A 6,128-nucleotide genomic window follows, 5' to 3' on the forward strand; every position below is an offset into this window, starting at 1 on the left:
AACATTACCATAGGCATGTCGTTGGTGTTTCAAGCATGTTATTTAGAAACTTTGAACCCTTAACAGCCTCTGCAAGTGCCAGTCTTGGTATCTTCAAAAGCCTGTGCGAGGAATAGCATCTAACCTTGCATTTTCCTCTGAAGACAGATGATAAAAGTGCTTTGTTTTGATTTCCTTGTGCAGAAAGATCCCCTTTGTCTGTTGGAGGGGTTTTGAGATGCAGCCGTGAATCAGAGGAGATATGAATTTGGATGGATTTCTCATTTGTTGGGCTCAAAGAAGCATTGAGATCCCTGATAGTAATGGCTATTGCAGCTGTTTTCCACACTTGTAGCTTAACTTTTTTGTAGAGCGGCAAAAATGCACTGATTTTATGGACCTTTGGTTGCTGGTCAACTAATAAGCATTCTACTTGAAATCTCAAGTAGACCTTGGGGTTAATCCCCCTAGGTAAATCAGTTAAGTTGGTTGCCAGGAAATGTGTATACTCATACATCAAGAAGAAAGTAAGACAGATGCAGAAAGATCGGATTCTTTTAGTAGCTGCAGTTCGTCAGATTGACCCAGATGTCAAATGTTTGTCCTTTTTGGACGTCTAATCTCAATCAATGCTGCTACGTTGAAGGGTGTCCAAAATAACGGTGGTAATGATGAACATGAAGTATTGTTAACCTCTAGCCAGCTAATTTCTGTTTTCTCTTCCTCAGCCTTTGCTTCACTGTCACCTGTGAACTTCTGTCGTGTTTAAGAAGGGTGAAAAAGGATCTTGGAATACTTCATGCTCTTTCCAGCATTGCTCATGCCAAGCACTCCCCCTGCTGTCACTTCTTACTTCATGGTCTCTGAATAAAGGAATGATCCTTAACATAATGTTTTTAAGAAAGTCACTGTGGTGTTGAGTGACTTATAAAGAACAAACATGTATACAGTATATAAATGGAGGAGTACAGGCTGAATGTAACCCTTTTGCATAGAGAAATGTGTAAGAAAAGGGGTGTGTGGCCATAAGGGGATGTAACAAGGTGAAAGAAGCAGTGCCCTTAATAGTTGTTGATGTCTTTGTCAGTTTTTCTTTTGGCATCCAGTCTATAACAGTTTGTATTGTCAGGGCCATGTGCGTGCAGTATAGTGAAAAGGCACCTATGTTTTTTGACTGTTTCCAGTCCTTGCTCTTCTTGCATGCTCTTGTGCTTCCTTTGAAGGAGAAACAAGGTTACATGAAAATTAACAGGTAAGCAGCTTTTCCTGTTTCGAAGGGAAATGGAGGTCATTGTGTTGTATTCTTATGGTTTGCTTACTTTAAGCATATGTATACTTTACTGTTAACAAAACTTCTCCAGAACTCTGACAAGAATTAATACCTTTATAATATTGCTGCATTTCTGCAATCCAGACAGCTTTTGAATATCTCCAAGGGTAGAGACCCCACAACGTCCCTGGGCAACCTGGGGCAGTGCTCAGTCACCCTCATGGTAAAAAAAAAAAAACCCAAACAAAACAGTCCCAGCTCTCTCAGCCTTCCCTCAAATAAGAGATGCTTCAGCTCAGTCTCTTAATCACCATGACCCTTCAGCAGGGACTCCCCAGACTCCCTCTGCCTTGTACTGGGCATGATTAAGAGCATGAGAGCTGTTTCAGCCGAAACGGCCTTCCGCTGTGGTCAGGGCAGCGGTAAGAAACCTGGATTGGGGAAAATCTGGAGCAAAATTTTCAAGGGTACAGAGGGTAAGATTCTTCCTATCATTTAGAAGGCTGAAGGTGCAAATCAGTTACAGCAAAAGGTATATTTTCCTGTCTTTTCATATTTTTGTGCTAATGTCATTAATCGTTTTCCTTCTTGCCTGTAGCGCAGTCAGTGTGAACAAGAACTAACCATGTTGCTAGCACCTGCGTAGCTTACCTGTATATCCGTCAATGGATGGGCATTACCAATTCTTGAAGGTAAAATAAATAAATAAAATAAGCTAGTTATTCTTCTGTATATGCATAGTTCATTAAGATACACTCATCTCTTCTTAGCCACATACTCAGGATCTGCAGCAATGAAGGACTTGATGCATCTCCAGTGCTACTGGAAGAGCTAAAAGAAAGAGCTGCAGGGCCGAGATCCTTCTTGCAAACCTCTGACTTGGCTATGGAGACAAAATGATAAGCAAACTGCATTATCAAACTTGATCAGGTTTTAAAGCTTTACCTAATTTATGATTCAGCTTGCAATTGCGAGTGGATTTATATTTGGATGAAGGTAATAAACGTAACTACCTGAACAATGGAAAGAGGAATTGGTGAGAAATTATTTGTCCTGGAGTTGATGGAATTGACTCTTTCTATAGGGATGCATTGATGAATGAGACCTACTAACTGGGAAACATTGACTTGTGCAGTTGCAGAGCTTAATCAAATGATAGAGTAGAAATAAAAGCTTCTGATTTAAGGAATGATGTCTGAGTTCGTGTTGTTGCCTTGAAATTCATGTAGGAGTGGGATGTTTTGTTTGTGTGCTAAATACAGTATTTAGAAACTGATGTTTAAACATGTTGAGTACTTATAGTGTGAGTGAAATGTGTGGAGTGTTTCCTCATAAAATTCAGCTTCTTTTTCAGTGCAGTGCTGATGTGTAATCTCCTCCCCCCCCGCCCCTTTGTTTCAGTTCTGATAGGTATAATAGCTTTATTTTTAAATGCTCCTTGAACATTACAAATGCCAAATGGCTTGCTTTAAGCTGTCATATTCTATTTTTCTATTTGCGAGTGGTTGAGAAGGCATCTAAATGCAAAATACTCGGGTGCAAAGTAGTACAGAAAGGTTCTCGCTGAAAGTGTTGGCCGAGAGGAAGAGGTTTGAAGAAAGAAAGGAATAGGATGCCCTCTCGTGGCGGATTTCTGTTAAAAAAAAAAAAAAAAAAAAAAAGAGTTTGTGGGACTCAAACTGGGGAAAAAAAAAAAAAAAGGCTTTGCTCTGAAATTGCAACACTGTGGAAAAGCAGAGTTAAAACCAGGTAAGATGTAGATGGATTTCATCCTGCAGTCTGAAAGAGAGGCCTCCTTCTCCATGGTTTAAGTGAATGGTTATTTGTTTATAGAAGATGCTCAAAACCTTGTGGGGTGAAGTAGGAATAATGATGACAACTGTGGTGATTATTTTGAAGCAAGTCATTCATATTGCTGAACACAGCTGTATTCTCCAGGTCACTACAGCTTTGTTTCCTCTGTACCAAATCCAGTCCTACTCTTTTCAGGAAGGCAAGTTTTGAAGTTAGTAAAGCCTATAGTATATGGAATCATAAAGCAGAAGATTTATTTCCCTGTCAGTTTGCTGGTTTGGGCTCAGGTAGTTTGCTTTCCTTGCAAGTTGGTTCCTTCCACTTTTCTCTGTGAAAGGAGCTATGCCACATGTGTACTATGTCGGTATTCAAGTAGTTGAGATATAACAGGCTTGGAACTTTGCAAAGTTCCCTCAGACTGAAAAGCAAATACCATTAAGATTGTTGATTCCAAAAGTCCTGGACGGCTATTTTCAAAGGATTTAAAACTAGTCTTTAAGCTGTTCCTTTAGGATCCCCTGATAAAAATAATTATTAAAAGTTTTTCTTCTATTGAAAGTAAAAAAAAAAAAAAAAAAAAAAGGTGAAGAGAGTGGTGGCATTTGAAATGTAAAGCAATCCAGATCTTACTCTAAGAATAGTCTTTGTGTTAGAGGAAAAAAAAAAATACTTCTGTTCGTCAGTCTTTAAGATGTTGTTGAATAATGGTCATTGGAGAATGTGGGAAGAAATGTTTGAGCTGAAGTTGTTGTTGAAGGCCCTCGCAAAACAGGACGCACGAGACAAAAGAAGAAAAATAGATAACAGAAATGGGAAGTGTGGCCTCTCTTGCAGATTTGTGCATGTGTCTTCCCTGGAGCAGGTACAAACAGGCGGCTGTTTTGAGCATACTAGCCAGCAGACTGAGGGTCCGGACCAGCTACGGGACAGACTGAATGTCTGAGGCCTGTTCTGGTGGTATCCATAGTGTGTAGGTGCAAGTGCTGGCATGTACACATGGGTGTGGGAGGCCACTGGACGACTGAAGGGTCCAGGGCCAGCTACTGGACAGGGTGAGCGCTGTCTTTGTGCTGGCTGGACCTGGGTATGCAGAGCTGCAGCAGTCTTGCTTCTGTAGGGCTACTGGATTTGGGAACTCCAAACAACTTTGTCATCAGAACCACAGTGATCTAGAATGGAATTCTGCATATTTAGATGATGGGAGGGATGACTGTAATGTTGGTAAAACTGTTTCTTCCCTAATAAAAGTCTGTCCGCCCCAAAAGCAGTGAGCAACAGGGAACCCTAGTTTCTGATGAACTGATATTGACCCACTGGTTGCTAATTTCACTCTCCTTTTCCAGCTGGTCACATACTTAATGTTCTCCTCTGACAGTGCTAGTTATAACAGGATTTTGGCCAATTCAGTGCCTCTTCAATTAAAAAAACCCAACCAAACAAACCTTTGTAAGTAACAGGCTATAGTGCTTTTCTGCTGCATTCATACATGCATAGTTCCGGCATCAGAAGGATAATTAATGGCTGCTGACATGACTAGCTGTCAAGCTGGGCAACAATAATGTCTGGAGTGTGTTCTTATTCCCATCTCAAGTGCCAGAGAGGTATCTCTCTGCTTAAACCTCTTTCATAGGGGTTTAAATGATGTCCATTACTATGTAATGGAACTGGTGTAAGATGACATTTGTCAGCAATTACTGTGCTCTCAGCTGTGTTCCCAACCCTTTAGATGTGAACCCACAGTTAAGTAGGTTTATGGAAAGTTTTGCCTGTTAATTGTTAAGTTCTCCTTCAGTCTGCGATGTGGTAATTGGGTTTTCGGTAAGAAAGAAGGCTGAAATGCATCAGCTTGCAGAAGAGTGATAAAAATATTTTTGCTCTTAATAGGGGACTGGAACCAGCCAGTCATGCTCTGAAGTGGTGGTTATAAGGAGGAAGGCAGCCAGCTTAAACAGAGAGAGAGATGGGGTCTCATTAACTGTAAGGGCTCATGGTGCATCTATGCTACTTCTGACAGTGCTTATTCTGACTGGCAGAGAATGGGAGTTAATTGTCACAGCAGTATCCATGTGTCCTGATATCCATGTGAAAGCCACAGGATTTGATTGAATCTTGCCTTTTCATGAAGGACTGACTGCTTGCCATCCTTAATTTTTGTGAAGTACTCTGTCAGGATGCAGACCTTAACTTGTCTGTTGGGCCAGCAGCCTGCTTTGAGCAAAAACTGCTGCAAACCCTGGCAGTGCGTGGCAGGAGGGAAAACAGCATTTCTCTGTCCTTGATAGCTCCTTGGCAGGGTGGTTGTCCATGCCAGAGGCCCGTCCCCCTGCCCTGGCCACTGGGCTGGTGGTGACTGCCATGGCTGCTGGGGAACTCGCCCCGCATCTCGCCAGCCCCATGGCTGCGTGCCTCTGGCCACGCTCCTGCTGGTGACGCAGTTACAGTCCAGCTTCTTTGCTGCCGTTTGTTTTTGTAGCCGTTCTCCTTTTCAGTTCTGCCATTCTCTGATGTTTGTGTGGGCGCTTGAAAAATGTTACCTATGGACCTTGTAATTGCAGCACGTGCTGGCTGCCTCTGTCCTTGGAAAATGCAGTTTTCCTGTCATGGAATTGTTGCGGTTGGGAGAGACCTTTAACATCATCAAGTCCAACCATTGACCTAACTCTGACAAAGCACCACTAAACCGTGTCCCTCAGCACCGCCTCTACCCGTCTTTTAAATCCCTCCAGGAATGGTGATTCCACCGCTTCCCCGGGCAGCCCGTTCCCGTGCCCGACAACCCTCTCTGTGAAGGAATTTTTCCTAATATCCATCCTAAAGCTCCCCGGTGCAACTTGAGGCCGTTTCCTCTTTTCCTATCGCCTGTTACTGTCAAGAAGAGACTGACACACACACCCCCGCTCCGACCTCCTTTCAGGTCGCTGTAGAGAGCGATAAGGTCTCCCCACAGCCTCCTGTTCTCCATGCTGAAACACCCCGCTTCCCTCAGCCGCTCCCCACAGGACTTGTTCTCCATCAGAGGCGTTCCCGGCGCTTTCGGGTTGCGCGACGTTCCCCTCTTCCCGCCCGCGGCTGCCGGGGGACGCGG

Source organism: Charadrius vociferus, unplaced genomic scaffold (genome assembly GCF_000708025.1).
Source record: "Charadrius vociferus isolate BGI_N301 unplaced genomic scaffold, ASM70802v2 scaffold650, whole genome shotgun sequence".
Classification (NCBI taxonomy): domain Eukaryota; kingdom Metazoa; phylum Chordata; class Aves; order Charadriiformes; family Charadriidae; genus Charadrius; species Charadrius vociferus.